The sequence below is a fragment of the Sinohyriopsis cumingii genome, chromosome 17, assembly GCF_028554795.1.
Source record: "Sinohyriopsis cumingii isolate HCF-2022 chromosome 17, ASM2855479v2, whole genome shotgun sequence".
NCBI lineage: Eukaryota > Metazoa > Mollusca > Bivalvia > Unionida > Unionidae > Sinohyriopsis > Sinohyriopsis cumingii.
In genome coordinates, this window is record NC_142977.1 from 52,288,928 (window position 1) to 52,313,112 (window position 24,185).

At 40.5% G+C, this 24,185-nt stretch overlaps 1 long non-coding RNA gene across 1 annotated transcript in view; it reads right to left on the reverse strand.

The window, feature by feature from the left end:
- Window positions 1–24,185, reverse strand: part of LOC149778700 (uncharacterized) — a 140,487-nt gene that overhangs the window by 70,702 nt on the left and 45,600 nt on the right. The window contains exon 2 of the long non-coding RNA XR_016415361.1: window positions 14,612–14,731. This is a non-coding gene — a long non-coding RNA (uncharacterized LOC149778700). The remainder of the gene's footprint in view (window positions 1–14,611; window positions 14,732–24,185) is intronic.

A 24,185-nucleotide genomic window follows, 5' to 3' on the forward strand; every position in this document is an offset into this window, starting at 1 on the left:
GTACTTTTTCTGGTGGAGTTTGAAACCCTTCTTCTTCTTCTTCTTTTCCTTTTTCTGTCTTGGTCACTGGTAGTGGTGGAACTGGTACTGGTACTGGTGATGGTGCTGGACTTTTCATCAAGGTCTTAAAATCTTTCAGAGTGGGTAGAGCTGTTTCGTCTAAAGCTTTCTGGTGAAAGAGTTGCAGTCGTTGCAAGAGTTGACCGTACTTTTGCGATTTTTCTGTTTCGGACAAATCTTGGCGATCCATCAAGGACTGCAATTCGTGTTGTAACTGGGACATTTCGCTCAAATTGGGATTGGGAGGTAAATGCGGGGTGCGTTGTTATTGCCACCGATGGTATTCCATCCATCGTTTGTAAGGCACTAAAGCTAGTTTTCGTCCTTCCATGGGGTTGTCAGGGGTCGATTCTGAGATCTTGGGACTTCCGAAGGCCTTTTTATCTTGCTCCTACCAGTCCTCCCAACATGGTTCCCAAGACTCCTTTCAGTATGGGGCCTAACAAGAGAGGCAAAATGCCTCCACGTTGCACTAACATCTTCTTTTTTTGACGAATGGGAATTTTCTTTCGAACCATTTGGCGAAGAACCTGACGATGCTTGCTTAAGCATTGTTTCTGGTGTTTGGACAAAGGAATCGGGCCTTTCAAAACGTTCAAACAACATTCGCACACGGTATCGATGACCTCTTTGGAGGCCGTTTGAATGAGTTTTTTTCGTAGGGGTGGAGAAGCTTTGGACAGGACAGATAACAGGTCCCCATGTTTGGCTAAACGTGGTGGCAGTCCTTTCCTTTTCTTTCCTTGGAGTTTTCTGGAGGGTGACATCTTTGAGTCTTTAGGAGCACCAAAAAACACTGATACCCTACTCGGTCACAGGCCTTTTTTATACTGGAACGCGTCGCCACTGATTGTCTTTACGGCGTATCAGTTTGAGGACAGGCATGACACGTCATGCAGGGGTACGTAACGGACTAAATCGAGCCAGTTCTATCTTGGACAAATCCAGTAAACTTTGTAACATGCCCCGATCTTTCATGGACTTTGATTTTGGGAGAAGGTACTTTGTGAGCAGCAGCCACTGCCACTAAACTGGAGGGCCCTGCCACTGGGGAAGTTCTTTTGGGGGTCATCAACGGAGATGTTCTTGGTGTGATCAACGTCTCCAAGTACTCTTCAGTTCTTGGTGTCATCAACGGAGAAGTGGACAAACGTGAGGATGCCGGAGACGTAGTCACCGCCGTGGCAGGTCGTGGTTTGCGAGTGTAAGGTTGCGTCCTGGCCGAAGTGCCTCTCTTGCGACTAGTTTTCTTCTGTGGACTTTTCTTTTTCTTGGGGCTTCTTTTCTTTTTCCGGGGTGGTGTCTGGTAAGAGGAGGGTCCCGCCACTGGAGAAGTTCTTCTCTTTGGGGACCTGGTCTTTTTCTTTTTCTACTTGGGGCTTCGTTGGACTTTTGTCTTGGGTGTAACATTGGGGGCATTATTATCCCATCTTAAGAGTGAGCGAATGATGACCCCTCCTAGAGTACCGCTCCCTCCAGGTTTCAAAATGATTTGTTTTTTGGTTTGAGTGTCGATGCGGGGATCGGCCAGTTGGACCAAAGCGACTTTGTTTCGATCGAAAAAGCGTTTGGTTTGATGAGGAATCTGAATGATTCCTTGGAGTATTTGACGTGCCGTCACCGTGAACCATCGTAAGAGTTCTTTGAGACTAGCTTCTAAGACACGAGCTCGTGTTTGTGGATTTTTTTCTCGACTGATGCCATACAAGGCACGAATCAATTTGACGGGAAGATGCGACTGAAGGGACGTCATGTTCACACTGTGTGAGACAGACGAAAAAGGGTCTGAGGTTTTTATAGATTATTTGATGGGGAGTGAAATGAAGTCGAGGACGGAGACGTGTACAGGACAGGCCCTCCGTCTTGGCACCAGTGGTGAAACAAGTGGGTACGAAATCGCAAATCCTCGGGGGTGGTAGGTTTCAAATCGACGAGTAAATAGGCGTGTGGCGTTTGAGTGGCATCGTCGTACGCCTGAGTCAGCCAAGGCGTTCCTAACTGTTTGGCTAAGACTTGCACTTGCGATTTATCTCGAGGGCTTTTAAACAAGACCACGTAATGCGCATTGAGACTGATGGTGCGATGGGCTTTACTTTGTTGAAACAAATTTTGGGTGATGTAAACGACACTGGCATTACGATGATGCCCTTTGCGCGTGAACCACAGTTTAATTTCTTCTTCGTCTTCTCCTAACATGTCGTCGAAAATGACCAAATGGGTTTGACGGGAGTCAGAGACGATGCTGTCGTCTTCTTTAGGAATGACTTCCACAAACACGATGGAATCGCCTTGACTTTCTCGCAAGAGGCTGTACGCCGATTGCCACTCTTTGTAACACCACCCGATCCGTTGAGGTGGTCGATCGATCAAATGATGTTTATGTTCGATCAAACGTTTGACGAATTCGGTTTTGCCTGAACCGCTAGGTCCAGCAATGAGCATGTTAAAGGGATGGCGAAGATACAAAGCCTCCCAACTGGCACGATCTAAGTGTTCGTCGATGACTTTGACAGTAGAGGAAGAGGGAGCAGAGACAGCAGAGGTAGCCATTGTGTGAGAAATGTCACTTGTGATGCGAAAACAAACAAGACAAGAGTTTATATACTTCTTCAGAACACGTTTATTGAATGTTTCAAACATGAATACGAAAGACAAAAATACATAAAAGCCAAAGGCTTAAGTACAAGGATAAAAGGCACATAATAACTATGAACATGGAATAAGCACAAGTGTCTGTACAACAACATGTTTTGGGTAATGTTCTAACCAGTTCTATAGTAGGGGGTAAGGTCACACAAGTGTCCTCCCGAAAGGGTCTTTCAGGCCTGTCCACGACAGTCCTGTCCTGGGTGACGGGTTCTTCTGGCACCGTCACTAACACGGGTTGAAAAGTAACTTTTTTCCTTGAACAACTCTCGTGCATACTGGGCCACTTCTTGGGTCCAAGCCTCAAAACCCCATTCTTTCCAGGCACGGACATCTGTCCAATGGGGATGTAAGTCACAAGCTACACACACATCGTCATCCACGTCTTGGGTAGCTAAAAGTTGACGAATCTTTTTTTTCCTGTTGAGGTCGAGAAGTATCCAGATGAAAACGCAAGGCTTTGAGCAAAAGGAGTTTTTCGTTACCATTTAAGGCCATTGAGGTGGTAAGTACTGATCGTAAAGAGTCCACAAAGAATCGGCTGGTAAACGAAATCCCAGAAAACAAGTCACTAAGACACACACCACTTGTCGTCCCAAATTGAATGGATACAGTTCTTGTAATAATCGATGGTAATGATCCACGGTTTGAATATGGTCATTGAGTTCCTTCCACGGAATCTGTTGAATGATATGTGACATAATCCGTGACATGGCAACTTGATTTTATAGTGTCTTTGTTTCGGAAGCAATAAAGGTAATTTCTAACCAAACACGTTCGTTCTCCAGTAGGGAATTTAAATGTTACATACTGTAACTGAAACGACAGAGTTTGTCTAGATGTTTCGTCTTTTTCTAAGCAGATTCCATGTAACAAATGTTGGTAATCCTTTAACTCGTCTTCCTCAATACGTTGCAGTAAGTGAATCTCGAAGTAACCAAAATTACGAACGTCTGGTCCATCCTCATTCATAAACTGAAAGTGTTCAACAAGGTCTGACCACTGAAAAAATTTCTGACGAATCAGTCCTCTTATACCATTCAGGTACCAGTGGTTAAAGATCTGGTGACGTAACGGATGCAATTGTTCTTTACGTTTGACTTGTATTTTCACCAGCTCTCGGTAAATCCTTTCTCGCAACTCCTCAGGCAAGCCCAAAATGTTCTCTTGTAAAGTATCCATAAGTATATACACTGTTTTTGGAATCGTTAGGTGGTGGCCAATAGCCTCGTTTACCTTTGTGCCTAATGTAATATCCACTCATAATCAGTCTTCTTGTACTTTGGAACATAGCATAATTTAAAAACGGACGAATCACTTTGAGTTTGCGTTTCACTTGTATTTTGATCAGTTCTCGGTAAATGCGTTCTCTCAACTCCACAGGCAAAGCACGAATGTTCTCTAGCAAAGTATCCATGAATAGGTCATACTAAATCCTCTTTGGTCTGACACAAGAAATGTACTCTTTGCACAAACATGGTTTTACTTCAGTGTCGAATTTAAATCGTTTCACCACTAATCTACACATTACAATTCGTTCAGAAGTTTCCTCTTTCACTAAGTTGACATTGTGTTGAAGATGTTGGTAAGTCGTTAACTCTTCCTCTGGAATTCGATGCAGCACGTTTACAATGATGTAGGTAGAATCGTCCATACCAAACCAATTCTTTTTAAAACTAGAGGATCGTTGATCAATGTCTGTTCGATGGAACACTTTCAATTGAATCAATCCTTGTATAGCCTTCAGGTACCAGTGGTTCAAACACCGGTGACGTAACGGATGCAATTGTCTTTTACGTTTCACTTGTATTTTAACCAGTTCTCGATAAATGCGTTCTCTCAACTCCACAGGCAAAGCACGAATGTTCTCTTGTAAAGTATCCATGAACAGATTATTATGGTAAGAAGTTACTTCAATGTCTCGGTCCCACTAAGGATAAGTAATGACAATTCGGTGACCATCGAGCATGTTCTACGTAGGCCGAATCTTGCGGTTCCCAGTGGTGAAGTGACACACCGCAACTGAAGCACTTGACTTTATCTCCTTCGCCCAAGTAGAAAAATCCGGCTCTGGCTAATTCTTCGGGGGTCGGTCCTCCCAGATACTTAGGCCATTTTCCTTTGAACGATTCAAGACGATTTTCAAAGTCGCAGTATTCCGACAAACGCACAGGGAACGAATATTCGTCTTTCACAGGTTCGTTTCGATGAGGGTTGAGTGACATGGGTAGGAGTTTGCTCAGGGCTGGATGACATCCGTAGGGGGGTAGACGTGAAGGTGAACATTCCCCTTTGAAACGAAACCCAGTAAAATGTCCAAGAGGACGAGCGGCATCACTTTCGCATCCCACAGGTTTGACACGCACAGCATCACTTTCCATGATAGGGGTAGGGACACTAAAGTTCCCATGATGCTTTACGGCATCGCTCAGGTCACAAGGTACAGCATCGTACTCATCGCAAGGCTCACAATCGCATTCCACTTCCGAAGCCTCACACTTAAATTGTGCCTTTCTAAACAACTTGTTCTGTGTTTCTCTGAAAGTATTCATCTTGTTCGCTCGGTCTTGGTAGTCACAATGAACTATCGATCTTGACCATAGCCCCTTTTTATACTAGTCGCAATGCAGTCTCCAGCTTGTACATCTTTCCTTTTTTACGTTTTTTATGTCCTGTTCTGGAAGGTACCGTCTCTAAGGTACCGTCAACATTGTATCGTAGTGTGATGGGTGGAAAGGCCATAGAAAGGTAAGGGCAGTGCGGAGACCATCGAGTATGTTCCAGAATAGATGAATCTTTATAGATACATAGATCCATTCGTAACTTCAGTCCGCAAGCGAAACACTGTACCTCCTATCCCAATCCTGACTCAGGTCCCAAGTAGACAAATCCTGTTCTAGCTAAAACATGCGAAGAAGGTAATCCTTCCCTATCCGTAGGCCATTTCTGAAACGTGTCCAATCGACGGGCACAATCACAATAGTCAGGTAAGAAGACTGGAAAATGGTAGGGTTTGAACTTGGAGTTCTCATCGGGTTTCTCACTCGATTCTTGCTGTGGCGAAGTCATCTTTCTGGTGGGGTAACTATCCTCTTACAATCAATGTTTTATACCAACGTGTCCATACGGTAAGGTGAAATGATTGGGAAGTCTTACTCGCTTCTGGTACACGATTTGATAGACTTTTTCCAAGGGCCGACTGACGATGTGGTGAGTGGGTAAACGTACAATCTTGTTCGGTTGATAGGTGGTCACTTTAAAGTTTCCATCCTCTCCCGATTGCAAGGCTTCTTTCAATACCCCAAAATTGACCACTCGACTGGTACGATAATTCAGAGTCAGTCCTTTCACTTTGCACGTCGTGTGCACTTCTCCTTGTTTGTCCCGGTATTCGTAGCCGTAATTTTTGGGACCGCCACTGACGAAACTTAGAATCTTGTCGTCGGGATGCTCGTCTGTCCAGGCTCCTAAACGGTCTCCTTCGATGTCAGGGTGATGTTGAATCGGGTGATGGATGTAAATGCAACTGTCCGTGTCAAAGTACAGGACGCGTTCCCCTAACAGTTCTAAAGCTTCGTACAATTTTAAGCGAGCATGGGCTGTCACGTAAGCCGCAATGATGACATTTCCAAAAGGGTCGTCTTGTACAAAGTCCAAATCTTCTTCGTAATTGACCAAGATCAAATTCTCTCGAACGACGTCCACGTGTTTCATGTATTTGGTTTTGTCGTGAATCATCTGGAAGTAGCGGGAAGGTTCTGTCAAATATTCCGTCTTGGGTAAACACGGTCGTTGTGCCATTTTACCCCACAAGCAATTTAACATCACTTTGGCAAACGACCGTCTGCCTTCGTTTTTCTCGATGTGGTCTAAGGTGATGCCTTCTTGTTCCCGGTATTTCTCTTTGAATTTTATTTGGTCTTCGGGAGTGTGACACCAGGAAGGATAGCCGCTGGCTTCTTGCTTCAGTTTCAAAAAGGCATCCACGTAGTCTGCGAAAATGCCTTTCTGCGTGGGGTCACCCTTGTGGTATTGTTGTGTCTTGGGAAAGTGACAAATTTCGTACACTTCTAACAGTTGGTATCCCATGTCCAGAGCTTTGAACAATTCTACGCTGACCCAGGTTCCCGTCAAGGCCCGTTCTTCCTGGCTGTGATGGCAAGGCTGATCTTGGATGCACGTTTCGGCACAAGTACGGCACAAGGGAAACATCAGTTTGCCTTGACAATGGTGAGGTAAGACGGGATGGTATAGGTTCGTGGGAGGCAAAACTTTGCACTTGATCAAGCCTTCGTATTGTCGAATGTTGACCAGGTCGATGTGTTCCGTCAGCAATTGCGGGTGCCCTACAGGAAAGCGACAATATTTGCACACGTAGGGATACAGCGAACACACGTCCAAGTATTTGATTTCTTCTCCTTTCTCTTCGTCGGCTTGGTACAGCAAACAGGTGGCATTGGTCCTTCCTCCGTACAAACTATCCCTCGAGTTCAGCGGGTGCATGAACTGGTAACTTTTCACGAGGCGTTTAAACTCGGGATCGGTTTTCATACGGTGATCGTACTCGTGTTCCCACATTTCCACCACTTGGTATCCTTGCTGTTCTAACTTTAGGCGTCGCTGACAAGTGTCCTGGTACAAGTCTTCCATGGTTCGTTGCAAAAACTGATTTCTAGTGCCACGGTCAGGGTAACAGACGGGACATCCGTGAAATAAGCAACCGTTAAACTCGTACACGATCTTGGGGTTTTCTAAGTCCCAGCCATCGACCGAATACGTTCCGATGGTCTTTTCGCCCCCTCCGTTGCGGGCATGCTGAATCCATTTGTCTTCCTTGTCGCACAAGTAATGTAACCAACGTAGGGCTTTGACAGAGTACTGACGTTTGACAAAATGGGTCATTTGAGGACTGATGACAGCCACGGTGTTTTCAGGCATGAATCGTTGTCGATACACTAAGGAACACGCTTTGGCAATGGTGCAAGCTTCTTTCAAAGGATCGACCCCTCCGTGTTCCATGAACAGTTCTCGAAATTTTCCACAGCAACGCCGTAAAATGTCCACGTCGGAACGACAATACTTTAGCATTTCTTCCTGAAAGTCGAAAGGGTCCGAGGCGTGAGCCTGGTACCAAACGTAGAAAGCTTCTCGTTGTTCGGTACGCATGTTGTCGGGGTCGTAATAGTGAGCCTCGGGTAAATGGGGTAGAACGGCGTGTTGATTGGCTTCCGTATTGAAAAAGTGTGGAAAGTACCCTTTAGCCATTTCTGTCATTCCAAACGTTTTAGGCGTTCGACTCAAAGGCATGGCCAAATAGCTCATCGAATCTTTAAACTGTACTTGTCCCACTTGCATGAAAATGATTTTGGCTCCGTTCAAAGTCACTTTAGGACGCTCGGTGCCTTGTTCCGTATAGTACATCAAAAGAAACTGTCCATCGTATCCGGAGAAATTGTGAGCCATCACCGTGGCATGACGATGACAATCTCCGTAACGTTCGATGTCCTCTTGGCTCCACGTCCACGTGGGCAAAATCGGCTAACGTGTTCGGCCCCCGAAAGATTTTTTCACGCCCTCCGGGAATCTTGCTGCAGTGAGGGCAATGACTGAAGACAGGTTCTTTAATGCACTTCTCGCACGCTCGATGAACCACGCAGAAATTAGGAATGTGAATGCCGGTGTCTTGCATGCATTCGAAATCGAAAAAGATGAAATTGCCTTTCTTCTTGTGACCGTCCTCTTTCTCTGGTGGGGGTTGGTATTTTTGCACGTAACATTGGTGTTCCAAGTCCACGATGTGGTGACAAATGTGACATTTTTTCTTTCCTGAACATACGTGTGCCTTGGTATTATTGGTACGTATGACTTGTTCACACGTAGAGCACAATCTCAGCAGTTGACAAGCGCATTTCTTCTGTGAACCTTGCATTTTCAGATGTTGTTGGTAACAGGTAGGGCTGACAAACGTGCGCAGACAAGTTGAACAAGGCACTGGTTCTTCGCTCAGACAGGGTGAAGAGGCCAAACATCCTGTGCATTTCAATCCACAATGCTTGTGTTGCTCTCGATTGTTATAACCATGATCACATTTCTCACAGTAATGACTGTATCCCAGGAATCCGGTGATACTGGTAATGGTATCGAAATGGTCATCGTGATAATAAACATGAATGTATTTTCCGTCCTTAAAATCTTGCCCTCGAAACAACAGAGGTCCGCGCACTTCTTGAGGGTGCACTTTCAAGGTGTATCGTGGAGCTAGGACATCTTGCAATTTTTGCATCTCAGGAATGCCACAGGGTGTGTCTTTGGACAGGCCAGCTTGTTGCAACAGGAGTTCTGCTTCGTTTCGTTGTTTGGCTCGGTCCGATTGTCGAATAGTTTTCCAGGCTCTTTTCCATTCTGCCGTGTCGTTCTTGTTGGCATAGGTTCGTCCCACCACGATGGCTCGGGCTAAGCACATCTGGTCTTGAGGGTTGTTAATTTGGACGAGACTCTTTTTGGTGCTGCGAATGTCGTTCACCAATAACATCTTTTTGTATCCAGTTCCTTGAGGAGGAGAGACGTGGGTCATGTCCAGTGTGGCTTTACCATCGGTGATGTCAAACTGATCATTAGATTGTTGTACGTGTTGAATCTTGTCCATGACTTTGGAAGCGGTCAATTCTGCAGGGGTGCTAAACTCGATCCAAACAGGGGATTTCAAACCGTCGTGTTGTATGGAAAGTCTCAAGCGATCGTCTTCTTTGGGTTGACATTGTTGCTTGAGTGCAGTGAGCAAAGAATCCCACACCCCAGTGATAAACACTTCTGCTTTCTCTAACGGCACTTCAGCCTTGAAATCTTTAAACTTCACCGTGTATTTGTAAGCCGTGGTTCTAAATTTTCTAGAGGAGCGCTTTTCCGTCTCTCGAATGGAATAGTATTTTTCAGTGTTGACTAAGGGTGGTGAACTTGGTTTAGAGGTTTCAAATTCTGGTTCACTCATGTCCTCTTCAAAATCACTGGCATGAATTTGTGCCAAGATTTCAGCCCTGGTACGAGGCGATAGATCACGTTTCTGCCTCTTACTTTCTTCTTCTTTCTTCTCGAATGAATAGGATCGTTTCATCTTGAGTGAAAAACGTCAAATGACTCAAGTTCAAACACCATAGACTAATTTATAGTCATAGCAGACCAGCGTATATAAAAGGGTGTGTGTCTTGTCCTTTCACTATTCATTTCAGTCTCAAGCCGAGCACAACGATGGAAGAGACTAACCAGATGGAACGTTTCGTCAGAGCTTTGCGAGGGGTCATTAGAAAATTCTCTTCAGACCAGCCTACGGACTACTCTCCTTCCTTTAGAGGTAAAAGTCAGGATACTTGCTATATCTGTCAGAAGAAAGGGCATTGGTCTTCAGAATGTCCAGACCGTCAAAAAAGAAAAAAAACAGGGGATAAAAAAGACAAAAGTCAAGATACCTGTTATTATTGTAAAGAAAAAGGACATTGGTCTCCAGATTGCCCAAAAAGAAACAAGAGGAGTCAGAAGAAAAGAGGAATTGTTCAGAAGAAGAGAGGGATTCTTCAGAGGAAGAGAGGGATTCTTCTGAGGAAGAAAGAAGACAGGTGAAGAAAAAGAAACAGGAGAAAAAAAGAAGAAGGGAAGAAAGCGTGGAGAAAGAAGAAGAAGATGAAAAGAGTGTGACGGTGAAGAAATTAAAAAAACAGAGAGACTAAACAAGGAGAAAAGAAGAAATCAATGAACTTTTAATTAAAGTGTTGTGTTATGAATTGGATTGTAAAAATGGAAAAAAGAATAAATTAATGATATAAGGTAAGTGTCTTTGAGTTTTGATTTTAAAATAAGAACGTACACTCACGCACTCATACACAGACACGTACTATAAGGGTAAAATGGGCTGTTTAATATTTTCTTTGAGTTATTGGCAAATTGAAAAGCTATCTCTTTTCGAGAAATATGGCTGGCCCTGAAAAGGCCCTTTTTTCTTTATTGTGTAGGGTGAGTTTAAGCAATCAACTTTAACTGCCTTATGCCTTTGCCACGGCCAAGGCCTACTTCTGAACTGCGTAATGTTGATGATGATTGGGTTGAAATCACTAAGGGTGGTACGGTAGGCTTAGTCACAGGGTTGACGTGTTTAGCTCGGGAAGGTCGTATTCTCTTCGGTCGTAATAAAGAAGTCTGATACATTTGTTTCAGACTTCTTAACTCCGCTAAAATGTCCAACAGTACCGTAGCCGTTTGATTTTCACCCTCTTGTTTCTTTGCTGCTACTTCTTCTTGCTGTTGTTGCTGTTGTTTTTTTCTTACCTCTTCTTCTTCTTGCTGCTGTAGGAGAAAAGCTTGTTCCGGTTCCTTTTGTCGTTGTATAAATTTCTCCAATTCTTCTTTCTGTCTTTGTCTAAAATTCTCCACTTGCGGTAATGAAGAAGGTAACGAAGGTTCCGGAACAAATTCTTGCGAGGAGAGAAAATCCACAAAATCCCAATTCACCTCTTCTGAAAGTAAGTCCGGGTTCCCTTGGGCGGTCTCCCCTGTTGGTGCACACCATTGGATCGTTTTCTGAGTTTCCGTCATGTTGAATCACTGTCGCATAGATTGACTGCACACAAGCGCTAGCGAATCTATATAGACTACGTGACGTGACAGACTGCTCTCTTCGGATTGGATGCGGGCTGACTGAATTTTGTAACGCGTGTTCGGATTGGTGAATGAACTCAATCCGTTTCAATCCTACCTCTGCCTATAAATAAACGCAGTTCACTGCATTGATTCACCTGTTCTCGTCGCTTCAAGATGTGGACCACAGTTGAGTCATCCACCCTTGTGTCTTCCATGATGTTTCGGACAGACTTGCTCATGTATGTCCGATCCAAGTGGACCGTTGTCCACAGGACAAACACCAGCCTGTGGATACGTAGGATCTACGTTGAAAGACAAGGATGCCTGAAAAGAGTGCTGATTTACGGACCAACAGTGAGACGCAGCCTAAGGACAAGAAGAAGACCAATGCGGTGCCCTTTATGTTAATGAATACATTAACATAAACCCAAAGGCCCTTTTCAGGGCCCCCATATTTCTCGAAAAGAGAGAGCCTTTCAATTGCCTACCTTTTTTTAAAAAAAAATTTTTTAAAAAAAAAAATCCCATGTTCAATTCCCCTTGTACGTATATTAACCCACAATTTATTCCCATGTTAAATTTCCATTGAGGCTAATCTGACCCACGATTTTTTCTCCATGTTAAATTTCCACTGAGGCTAATCTGACCCACGATTTTTCTCCATGTTAAATTTCCATTGAGGCTAATCTAACCCAAGGGGGTCTGTAATGCTAATTCCCATTGAGGCTAATCTCCCCCCCCCCCTTCACTACTCACGCTTCTTGGATGATCTTGTACACATGAGAGCTAGAGGGTGTGTTGTCATTCTTTATGGAAGGTTAGGGTCACAGATAAAGTTACATTTAATTTTGAGTGCTCTGACTGTAACCCTGGAACGAATAGAATATGAAACTGTTAATTCTTTTACATGCATGTATGAAAAGATTATTAATTTGACCACTTTCATGGTTCTCTCTTCAGAGTCAAAAGGTGGACATAACTGATTTTTTTTTTATTATAGCTGTAACACGGAAGCTTTTAAAGAATGAAATAGACATAACACTTGGGAGTACATCATGACTCCATGTTGTCATTTAGCACTTTCATTGACCTACCTGTATGACCAGATCTCAGGTCAATAGCATGAGTGTGTGTGTGTGTGTGTGTGTGTGTGTGTGTGTGTGTGTGTATTTGTGCGTCTGTGTCCAAACTACTACCCAGAAGCTGTTTGTAAGGATGCAAATTTTTGTCGATCTATGAAAAGCACATAGATCGACAGAAATTTGCATCCTTCCACTGTTAATTTCTTAGAGATAATGGGATGACACGTTTGACCCTGTAAAACCATTCTTTTGAGGGTATATATTATACTTATCATGCACAGCAATAACATGGTCCTATCAGCAAGATAGTATACAGATGTGAAGTGTATTCTCGTGTTGCATTAGTACTCTAACGGTGAATTTACTGTAGCTAGTGTAATGAAACTTGTGTTTACATCGTAACTTCGGAATATGCCATTTCACTGTCATGGTATTTCCATCAAGGTTAAGATCAAAGATCAGCAGTATTTATTTTCGTCTCTAGCTCAAACATTCTCAAGACTGGTGACCACTTCTGTGGTCTAAGTGGTTAGATCCTCCTTCTCGGATGCGGAAGGTCGCGGGTTTAAGCCGAATCATAACAAAGATTTATTAAATGGATTTTTAACGTAGCTTTAACAATTTTTTAGTCATATCGCTACGATGTATGCAGTGTGGCAGTTTATAGTGCCATTTTTGAATACGTCTATGGTACGATTCGGCCGGGGATCGAAACCAAGACCTCCTGCATCCGAGGCGGACGCTCTAACCAGTAGGCCACCGAAGCGGTTATAAAAATGGTACAAGCGGCTGTCTCGCTTGGCGCTCAGCATTAAGATGTTAGTGTTAAGACAGGTCAAACCAGTGTCAGGATTATGTGACTGGGTGAGACATGATGCTACATGTCAGCGGCATGATGTCCCAGTGCTCGACATCACTATGAATTCTCACACTAAAGACATCGTAGCTATATGACTGAAAAAATTATAAGGCTACCTTAAAATTCAAACAAACACACATGCATATACACACACACCTCCCCCCAACTAAAGAAATAACAAGTTTAGTTACCAATAGTCTTTTGCAAATTAAGGACACTAACGGATATAATACTCTTTACATTTGACAACGTTTATATTGGAGACTATATCGAATACTATTATCTTCAACTAAACATTCTTCATATTGTTTTAACAAAACCTCTTTGGCACTATCTTTGTTAATGTTGTTTTTGTCGTTATTGTGTTTGGTTTAAAGCACACGATAAGCTATGTATGACGGCCAGTACATTTAGTGAAGGAAGAATCCTAGAAAATCCAGGTAAGAATCACTGACCAACAGAAAGTTCTTAGTCGATTTTATTATTATGTCCAACATGTATCGATGTCACCCTAGAATCCATCTTTAAATATTTACATTGCTCATTCTATAATTATCTTGTTTAATGAGAGAGAGGGGGGATAGGGAGGTTATATCATAACGCTACACGAGATAATACCGTGATATGACCACTCCAATCCTATTACACACAAAAATTGGCTTGCTTTATGGGTTGTTCTAAAACGGAGTATCCAAACCGCCTTACTTCTAGGAGAATGCATCACTGTGCATTAAAACTATTACATCATATCAGCGACATAAGGAGGCAGATATTAATGCGACAACATGAACGTGACACTCTCACGGAAGCCCACTTGCCCTCTACGCCTTGTTATTACGATGCGTCACATGAACGTATTATCTGTAGTTAATCTCTGTTTGAAATCGAGGAATACATTATTTACGTCAAAGCTTGGCCTTTTTTTGAAATGGATTCTCAGCCGTGTCGTAGCAAACACACGTTTAATTTCACCTTCGTTTTAATATTAGGAATTTATAAACGGAGACTTTAGAAAATATCATCTGTCGACAGAAGAATTTTTTGTTGTTGGTAGCTAAAGAGTCAAAAGGCAGCATCTTTGAAATGGAAACAAAATGCAGACTTGGAGGTTTTACAAATACTTGCAGGACAAATAAATATCTAATCATAATTAAGTTACATATTATCATCTTGTCATTACTTGAATATTTAAATAACAAGCAAATTTGTTCATGGTTGAAATATATATAGGTTTGATCGATATATATATATATATATATATATATATATATATATATATATATATATATATATATATATATATATATATATATATAGCCATCAAACCTAGACTGACCCTTCTTCCTGTAACTGGCTCAAGATGGTGCCGCTGAATGGTCGCAGCGGCGACTCAAACAATGTCTCCAGCTTTCTAACCGTCTGTACCCAAGACAGCTCCGAGTTCAATCAATTAACGCTGAAAAAGGAGAGGACTTGATGAGGACATTTAAATTCGCAAAGGTTAAGTATTGTTTATGTGGATGTTGATAACAAATGTTGTGATTTTGGAACACAGACTTTCGCAATATTTCCAGCATTGATATTTGAGGTTTGAATTTGGTATGCAAACGGTGGATTGACATTTGCTTTCTGAGTGTACAATGTTTTGTGTTTGGTATAGTAAAACCGAAAGGGTAAAAAGACATACTTACTGATCCATCCAGGTATTACAATTAAAGGAGACGAAATTAGCAGAGAATGGAAAAAATGTTTTAGTAATATTTTTTGGCAAGATCTTATCCATGCCTTAGCGATATGGGAAAACGAGCACTTCGTCAGTGGAAGAATTCTTGTCCAAGGATATTCGATTCTTTCATGTTAATAACTTTTAGACATATACAAATTGACCATAAAATCCAATAACATGTGTCAAATATATTTTGCATCACGACTGAATTTAGAGGCACTAATAATTTCATTGAATATTTCTCAGTTATTTTAAAAATACCTTCTCACTGAAAAAGAATGAACAAAACTTATATCAACAAGGAAAACACCCGTATCAATGTAAAATCAGAAAACAATTTCCTGTTTAGCACATAGGAATGTGCAAACGGTATATAAAGATTTAATAGGAATAAAAAATAAATAGACCGTATGGAAAAATTGCGCTTGGTCCAGGCAATTAAGGTGCTAGATATGTGATCATCATTTGGAAATAACATCTTTATATTTGGGTACGTCGTGCACCAAAGACACCAATTCTACTACATTGCACGTTAAAGTGATGCAAAGTTTTGTAACAAATCAATTACTGAAGATTATTACGATTCAGTAATCATGATACAAATACATTTTGTAGGCAACAAGTGGAAAATAATGATAAATTATTTTATGACTGTCCAGCTATTGAAGATTTTTGGAAATCCTTTATTGCATGGACCAGGAATTTTATACCAGATATTACGATTTCCAAAATGATGTCTTTCTTGGAAAAGACATGTTTGGTGATCTAATTAGTTATTTCATTATGACAAACAAAACATAAAAATATTTAGCGAAGCTGTATTATAAACCGTTGACGTCAGAGAGACGTGGACCCTTTTTAAAAACTTCACTGCAGCTAAACATGTAATTAGGCTTGAGTGTGCAATTTTTATGGATCATTTGCAAATCTGCGTAATATAACATTTTTCTTGATACTATTTTTCTTGATACATCTTGATACACATGTATAACCTTCATGTATGACTGACAGTGTGTGTGTGTGTGTGTGTGTGTGTGTGTGTGTGTGTGTGTGTGTGTGTGTGTGTGTGTGCGAGAGAGAGAGAGAGAGAGCTATTTTATTTGTATTTATATTTATTAATATAGACTTTGTAAATGAAGAGTCAGGACTTCTAATATAAATTGCGCCTAACACCCAAAACACTGCAATGTTGTATTAAACCGAATTTCTAAAATCCCGACAGTCAACATTAAATAACAACCAAAAATAGAAAGAATATTGTAGACCTAAAAACGTGTGAAAATAAACATCACATGGACTGATTGCAGTACAGAGAGGGACATATATTTAGCAAAACGTTAATTATGTGTATGGACACACAAACAGTTACAGAATACAATGTACTGTTGAGATTAATTTGGCTGTGAGTAGGTTTGTTACTTATGATGATGGACACTCCTCCAGCAGCCTTATAGGTATTGCTTGAAATGCTTATTTACGTGGTGATTTGTTTAGATTAAATCTATCGTTAACATTTGGAAAGGTATCCTGAAGTCATACATCTATGGGCCCATGTTCTTGAAGGAGAGGAATGTATGTATGTGGCAGCGCTTTACGGCACCTAACCGCAAAATTGGCTATATGTTAACAACTGAGGCAAATATTCGAAACAAAATAAGAATCAACTACACAAAACAATTATGAAGATAATCGTAAAAGTAGATGAAAACATCACGTACAGGAAGATGAAAAATAAAAAACGTTTACCGAGTTATAATTCTTAGATCGAAAGGCTTCTCTCGCAAAGGAATGAAGTCGTCAATACCAAATTTTCTCAGCGATTTCTTCTATGTGGGAGGACACTATCCAACAGTGGGTTTTACCTTCTTACGTTTTTACCATGGGGTGTTGCAATTTGGGGCTAGAATTTTTTTTTGGGGGGGGGGGCGTGTTGATAACCACGTTGGTGATTTTGTAAAACAATTTGGCAGTGTTTCCCACCTTCATTTTTGCTGTCTCGAAATGAGGACGACTTCATATGCCAAAAGGTGGAATTAAGTATGGTTACGGAACATACAAGATTTGGTAATGTGGCCTAAGCAATACGTCAGATGGATTAGAAAATATTTTGGTTGCATAATGAAAAGGCAATTTCCTTCGTCTGAGATGAAGTCATTGTTTCTTTACCTAGGCATAGAGGATTTCTGAACGGTAAGTTCAAAATTTACACAAAAACAGTTTAATTACCTGGCTGTGTATCGGACCATGGATAAATGAATGATTTACAAGTTGGTCCGAACACGATCGAACTTAAGTTAAGTCTTACTGTTCACCTTTATAACCCGAGCAAGACCTTCGGTAGATCCCCAATCTGTCTTCGCCACGAGTCGTATTAAATCCAGGAATGTTTCAAATGTGTCCCGGAGGTATCTAATTTGTAGAAAGAATGTTTGGGAATGTTGCAAATACGCTCTATACATATTTTCTCCTCCACATCAGGAATGAGACAACGGTCCAGATAAAGCGTTGGGTCATCATGAATACGAAGTACTTGGCCACAGTGTATACAAACAGTTTTAGATTTCAATTATTTTAATACGCTCTCTTCTTGCTGTTCATGAACTCTATTAAAGCTTATCTTTAATTGGTGTTCAATAATATGCATTCTCTGCAATCTGTAGGAAATTTAAAAAAATCACCAACGTATAATGAGCAGACAGTCCCTGGATTAAGGCATTGAATGATTTTAATATAGATACTTAGAAGTGCGACTGACAATATGCTGCCATTAGGAAGACACATCTCCTGACGAGATCTTTCAGTAAAGGGCCTGCCTATTTTAACTCTGAAGTATAAATATTTCAAAGAATTGGAGATAAAATATATGGTCCTTTTACAACTGGATTAAAAATGTCATTCCAGGTGGTGTCATAACCTTTCTCCAAAGCGAAAATGATGAATGAATGTTTGTACCATTTTTTATACTGATTTAATAGAGAAACGAAAGTTCAACCTTGAGACATAGGATCTCCATGTTTGCCTCTTTCTCTCTCGATTTTTGCAACGAGCGTTTGCTGCGTGTATATGGTATTTATTAAGATGTTCATATGTTGCATTGGCATTGAAGCGTTTGGGGACCTTTTTCCATTCACTGAAGGCGTGTTTGTGTGCATCATGGAACCTTGCTTGTTGACGCGTTTAGGAATCGCAGAAGTTTTTGGTACTGTGTCCCCAGCAACATTCTGGACCATCTTTGCAAACATGAGTGTTGGATCCACATATTTGTTAAACTATCAGTCCTCATATTTGATCAAAAATGGATTGAAACGTTTCTCACTTGGTCCTGTTCAAGTTCCATCTCTGCCCGAAACCTGGAGGTTTGGGATAGGAAATATAATGAAATATGGTCAGTACCGCAAAGGTCGTCACCAACGTCCTAACAGAAGTCAAGTACAAGAGATGGAGCGCAGTGAGTCAAATCAAAAGGAGGAGTAGGCTCATATGGCAGGAAAGCACACGAATTATCATTAGAAAGGCAAAGATTATATTTTGAAACAAGGTCTTATATCTTCTTCACTTCCTGTCACTACAGCCCGAAAGTGCATGGTGGCCGTTAAATCACAATCGCAAGAAAAGGCGCAAACAATCGTTTAACAACAAGATCGAGATCAGATTGATTGATTAGAGTAGTTCGAGGGAAATAAATTGAACAAAATGAATGAGGTTTTATTGTAACGACAAGCGAAAGGCTACGGCCTGTAAAGCAGTATTGAGATTAATGTGACTGTGAGAAGTTTTGTTCCTTACGATGATACACACTCCTCCAGCAGGCTAATCAGTAATTCTTGAAACGATGCTGTACGTGGTAAAGTTTGTAAGGTTCAATCTATCGTTTTCTATCATAAAGGCTTTCTAAAGGCAAATAGTTATTGGATTATGTCTTTTAAGTAGAAAAATAATTTCAACAATATTCTCATTTAAGCATCGGCAATTCCATTGTATTGTAGTGTCAGACGTATACATGAAGGAACTTTCCGTGGTGCGATATCAGGAAGCTGTCCAGGGTCCATACTCTCTAGACTCCCAAATGTATTAAATAACTTTATAGGATTGTCAGATCCTTTGGAGACTCTAGAAGATTCTTTAATTCTCTCATATGGTTTACAGCATGTAATTCCGCTAGCACCGGAGGTTTTCTGCTCTTTTGTTGGACTTTATTGAAAGGGTTTCTTAGTAGTAGCGCTTAGAATCCTATTTATGATACTGGTTTTGGTTTCACTTTTATGGGTTGGATTTAAACTGAATTTCGTTATTTGCTACATTGTGTCACTGCATATTTGCTTCAACAGGTTCGCTCTCTGTTTGGGTAGCTGCTACTAACTGTTTTAGTGGAATAGGTTTTGCAAGCATTGTTAAGTAAAACTGACATTCACAAATTTTCTGGCCTCAGGAAAGTTCATGCGTTTCTCCTCTTTCGTTCGTCGGATCTCCTTGTCGAGTTTTCACTTAGGGCAATATTTGGGGTATAAAAAAATGTTCTCCATGACAATTGAAAAACAAGACTTTCTCTGTGCCGGACGATATGCCTACAACCGATTCAGATTGGTTTTCTCTTGCTGCCATTTTTGTATAGGTCATATTTCAGGAGATAAAACAGCATATATGATTTGTGACGAAAGAGTTGGCAGGGATATTCGATATCATAGATTTGATAGATAGGTCATATTTCAGGAGATAAAACAGCATATATGATTTGTGACGAAAGAGTTGGCAGGGATATTCGATATCATAGATTTGATAGATGCAGGCGTGGCACGGTTGAATATTATGATAGAAGTGTTTCTGGCAATCAGCTTGCCTGTAGGACGAAAGTTGATTTGTTTCATGTGTGACATGTTATGTGTTCTGGGATATTTGATAGTCTGTTTATCACTACAGCCATCAAATCTTTTCGTCGCAAAATATATTTTAAAGAGTGGAGAGACTTGTACTGAATAACTTTTAAAATTGTTTGGAGCGAAGGAGATTGCCCGAATGAATTCACCAGCAACATTTTACAACTACTTGGGCCAAACTAAGTTTATCTACACTTCTTGGCTCTCCAGCCAAGCCCTGTGATACTTTTTCTTTCACAAAAGGTGATAGCTTTGCTAGTGTTATAATTTTCTTCATTTTATCAAATATTAAGACATTTCCCTATTTGGACCCGTATCCTCATACGAAATACTAGATTAATTTTGTATGGTTCTTTTGAGACCATCTTGCGCACTATTGGTTGGAGTTTCGTTTTGTTTTCTGAAAGTGGCATGCTAAAATATTCGTCGCATGTGCTCCTCACCGGCTTCGCTGCCCGGCATGGTAACTCATATTAAATATTGTATTGATTTTCTCGTTTCAGGACACACGGTACTAATTGTATGGAAAATTGGGAACCAGCCTGGAAATAGGTGAACATATAATAGAGCATAAATTGGTTTTGGTGGCCAGGATTGGTTGATAATGAAAGTCATTTGGTAGTAAAAAGAATCTTTTGACAGCTTATCCAAGTTGTAACTGAAAAAAATAAAGACATTGTTTTATTGATGGAATTTCAGTCCTTTAACAGTCTTGAATTAGAAACACTCATTACTGAAATTAGCATCTGACTCTTTTGTGCTGCATTGAAAGCACATGTTTCAAACACAATACAGTAGGTCCAGAAAATGCCGCGGCCCATTCTTTACACAGAAGCTATAATCCAGGTTTCATCTATACTGATAAATGTAAAATGCGTTTGTATTTACAAGTCAGTGGAACAGCAAAATGTTTACAAACAATTATCTGTATCCGTTTTCACACTCCAATAATCTGTTCAATAACTAATATATTTCACTTCTTAATCAAAGGAGCAGTCAATATAGCTTTGATTAATTCAAACGGAAGTAGAAAAGACACAGCAAACTTTTCTGCGCACCAGCACTCACCACATGTCTATCAACTACAATTACATTAAAATTATTCAAGCTGTGTAAAGGAAGGAACAATGACAAACTTGGTATTTTAGTTTTGGTCTGGAGGCAGCGTATGTCACACTGCAAGACATATATCATCAGCTCTACGTTGAAGCAAGCATAAGATAATAAATGACGGGTTCATCACACCGTCAGTATGGAAAAAAAGCATCGGGGTTCAAGCAGTGTGTCAGACTCTAACCTGCCAGTAGAACAGCGGGAAGTAGGAGAACTACCTCCGTATTTCGTCTGATGAACGTATTACGCCCAGAGACTTCCCCCTAGTAAACAAATATCCGATTAATTCACACGTAAACAATAATAATATGTTCAATTTAACTAAACAGAATTAAACAAAACAGAAACAATTACCATGTCCGTTGACTGTTTGTCTAGGTTTTATTTCACGCAATTCTAGACACAACGGATATGTTTTAGTTGTCCTCGTGCGTTAATGTGTCTGTCCTTTTGTTACAAAGCGTGTCATTGCTTCTCCTTCCACGCAGCATGATGGATGTTTAAAGAAACTTTCTTAGCTAGGTATGTGACTGTGCAGAGGCGCAATCGGGTTGACCTATTCCTCTGAAACATTTTTCTGGATGGTGCGATGTATGGGTGTTGCTGATGAGCAAAACAATAGTTTTGCTTTTTCCTCTAAGTCATTTTTGGTGGACATTAGAACAATTGTGCACAAAGGGGTGTTTGGGTATTTAGGACGTCATTGTTTCTTCCTCGGCACTGTTTACATATTTTATTGAAGCTTTGTAGGCAAGATATGCAGTTGGTGCATATGCACATTAAGGTTTTACTTCATCCTCTTGATCATTGTTGGGCGCATGTCTTGAAAATGAGTAATCCCATCTTTTCCGCACTGTCTAGAGGATTTATTGGATGTTTCTAGATACATGTTTGGTGTAGATTCCCAAAAGGATTAATTGTTTCCTCTGGCTCATCTATTGTGGCATTGTTTTAAATAATTGTCCATAAAAGGTTATTTTGAAATCTAATTTATTCATCGCGTCTTTTCTAGCATTTCTTGGAAACTTTGCAAGCTAAATATGTGGCTGATGAGGAAACACAAGCAGGGTTTGACATTTTGCTCCGATCCGATCATCTGGAACTTTCTTTAAAATGTCACAATTTGTCCTCCCTTCTCCTCCCACCCTGCTTGACGGAGTTTTCAGAACATGTCGGCTAGACAAGTTATTGTTGCATCCTCTGACCCATGACTGATAATACTGTTTGAAACAACTAACGTAAAAATAGTTATTTTGAGACTGAAGCAGATTGTCATGAATGATCCGTGTTTCGTGTATCGAAAATATGTAATATGTAAGCTAATTATAGTTTGAATGTACTTTTAGGCTTTACGTCTTTCTCCTTGTTCATTTGGTAGGCACTCGCTTTACAAAATGTCGAAAAAGTGGAATTTTTTAGAATCCAATAGGCTTATTTTTTACGTAAGCAACTTATACAATATTACTGCTGGACATTTAAGTATGTACAGGAAATATTTTCAGAGCTTTTCATTTCTCCACAACTGTCTTCAGAAGAACATGCCTGAAATGCTGAGACTTGCATGTCTGTGACTGAATGGATGTCTAGTTAGAGGAAGATGTAATAGTAATAGCAGAAGTAGCACTAGTCGTGGTAATATACCTGTATAAAAAGCCATAATATAATATGTTACGAAATAAGATCTTAAAATATGGAACAGAGAGAACGTGAACCCATCATTTTTACTAAAAGGAACACGAAATTTATTCCCTTCAATGCAAAAAAAGATTCCAAAAACACTCAAAAGATATTGATTTAAATTGCAAATAATCATAAATCTTCTACCACAAGTCAAAAAGTATAGAATGTTCCAAATGAATTTCAATAGCCTTGAATTAGCCGATATAACACAATCATGCAATCCAAAATTTCTTTAAACGAGTTAACAAAATTCTAAAGTAATATTGTCACGGAATTGTGTATGAGTTATATCAATATGTATATGTTGTCAAAAATGTACTCGGGTTTCGTTGCCGCGTACAGCATCACCAGAGGGTGGTATATTTTTTCGGCTTAGTTATTTCGAAATCCTGAGCGAAACTCAGATCATGCTGCACGAACAAATTGCCTGCAACGGGAAACTAAGTACCTAGCTGCGTATATCTGTCACAGCTAGTGTACATATAGGGCAAATTCTCTATAACCAAATCACATTACGCCAAGTCTTGTCTGGAAGCTTACCCCTTTACGGAAGCAAATCTCCAGCTGTAGAGCTGCCTAAATGCCATGCCTTGTATATGGTTTGATGTGGAGTCACCAGCTGTAGAGGTGCTTTACACATGCCTGCCATTCCTTGTACGTCGTTTGATGTGGAGTCACAGAACTATGTGGGGTTTCATGTGACGTATACGCTGTGTTTTGATGACGTTGGATCGGAAGAGTGGACTGGTTTTCTCGATGCGAGGGACCAGGGCTTCGCGACCAACGGGTCTGTGATGTAAGGGATCCTTCGGCAGGCTGAGAGGAGCGGACCATGCGTGGGTGCTTCTCTGGCCATTTACTAGAGCGCGTGGAACCGGAGTTAACATCTTGTTTGTCAAATGGGCGCCACAATAGTTATAGTGTTCCATGTTATTTCCACAATTGCATTTCATAATTTCATTCATTCCTATTGCTATATCGTTATGTGAACGATCGATAGGTTCATACTGTCATTCATTCCTATTGCTATATCTTTATATGAACGATCGATAGGTTCATAATTCCATTGATTCCTATTATATCGTTATGTGAAGGATCGATAGGTTCATCATTTCATTCATTCCTATTCCTATTTCAATATCGGTTTACGATCGATAGGTTCATAATTACACTTATTGCTATATCGTTATGTGAACGATCGATAGGCTAATAATTGCATTCATTCCTATTGCTATATCGTTATGCGAACGATCGATAGGTTTATAATGTCGTTCATTCCTATTGCAATGCCGTTGTGTGAATGATCGATAGGTTCGTGATTTCATTCATTCCTATCGTTATATGAACGCTCGATAGGTTCGTAATTTACACTGCTTTTCAATATCGTTTTATGAACGATACGATAAAATTTACCTGCTTTTCTAAATCGCTATTTAAACGATACATAATTACATTCTTTTCTAAATCGTTACTTGAACGATACATAATTACATTCTTTTCTAAATCGTTATTTGAAC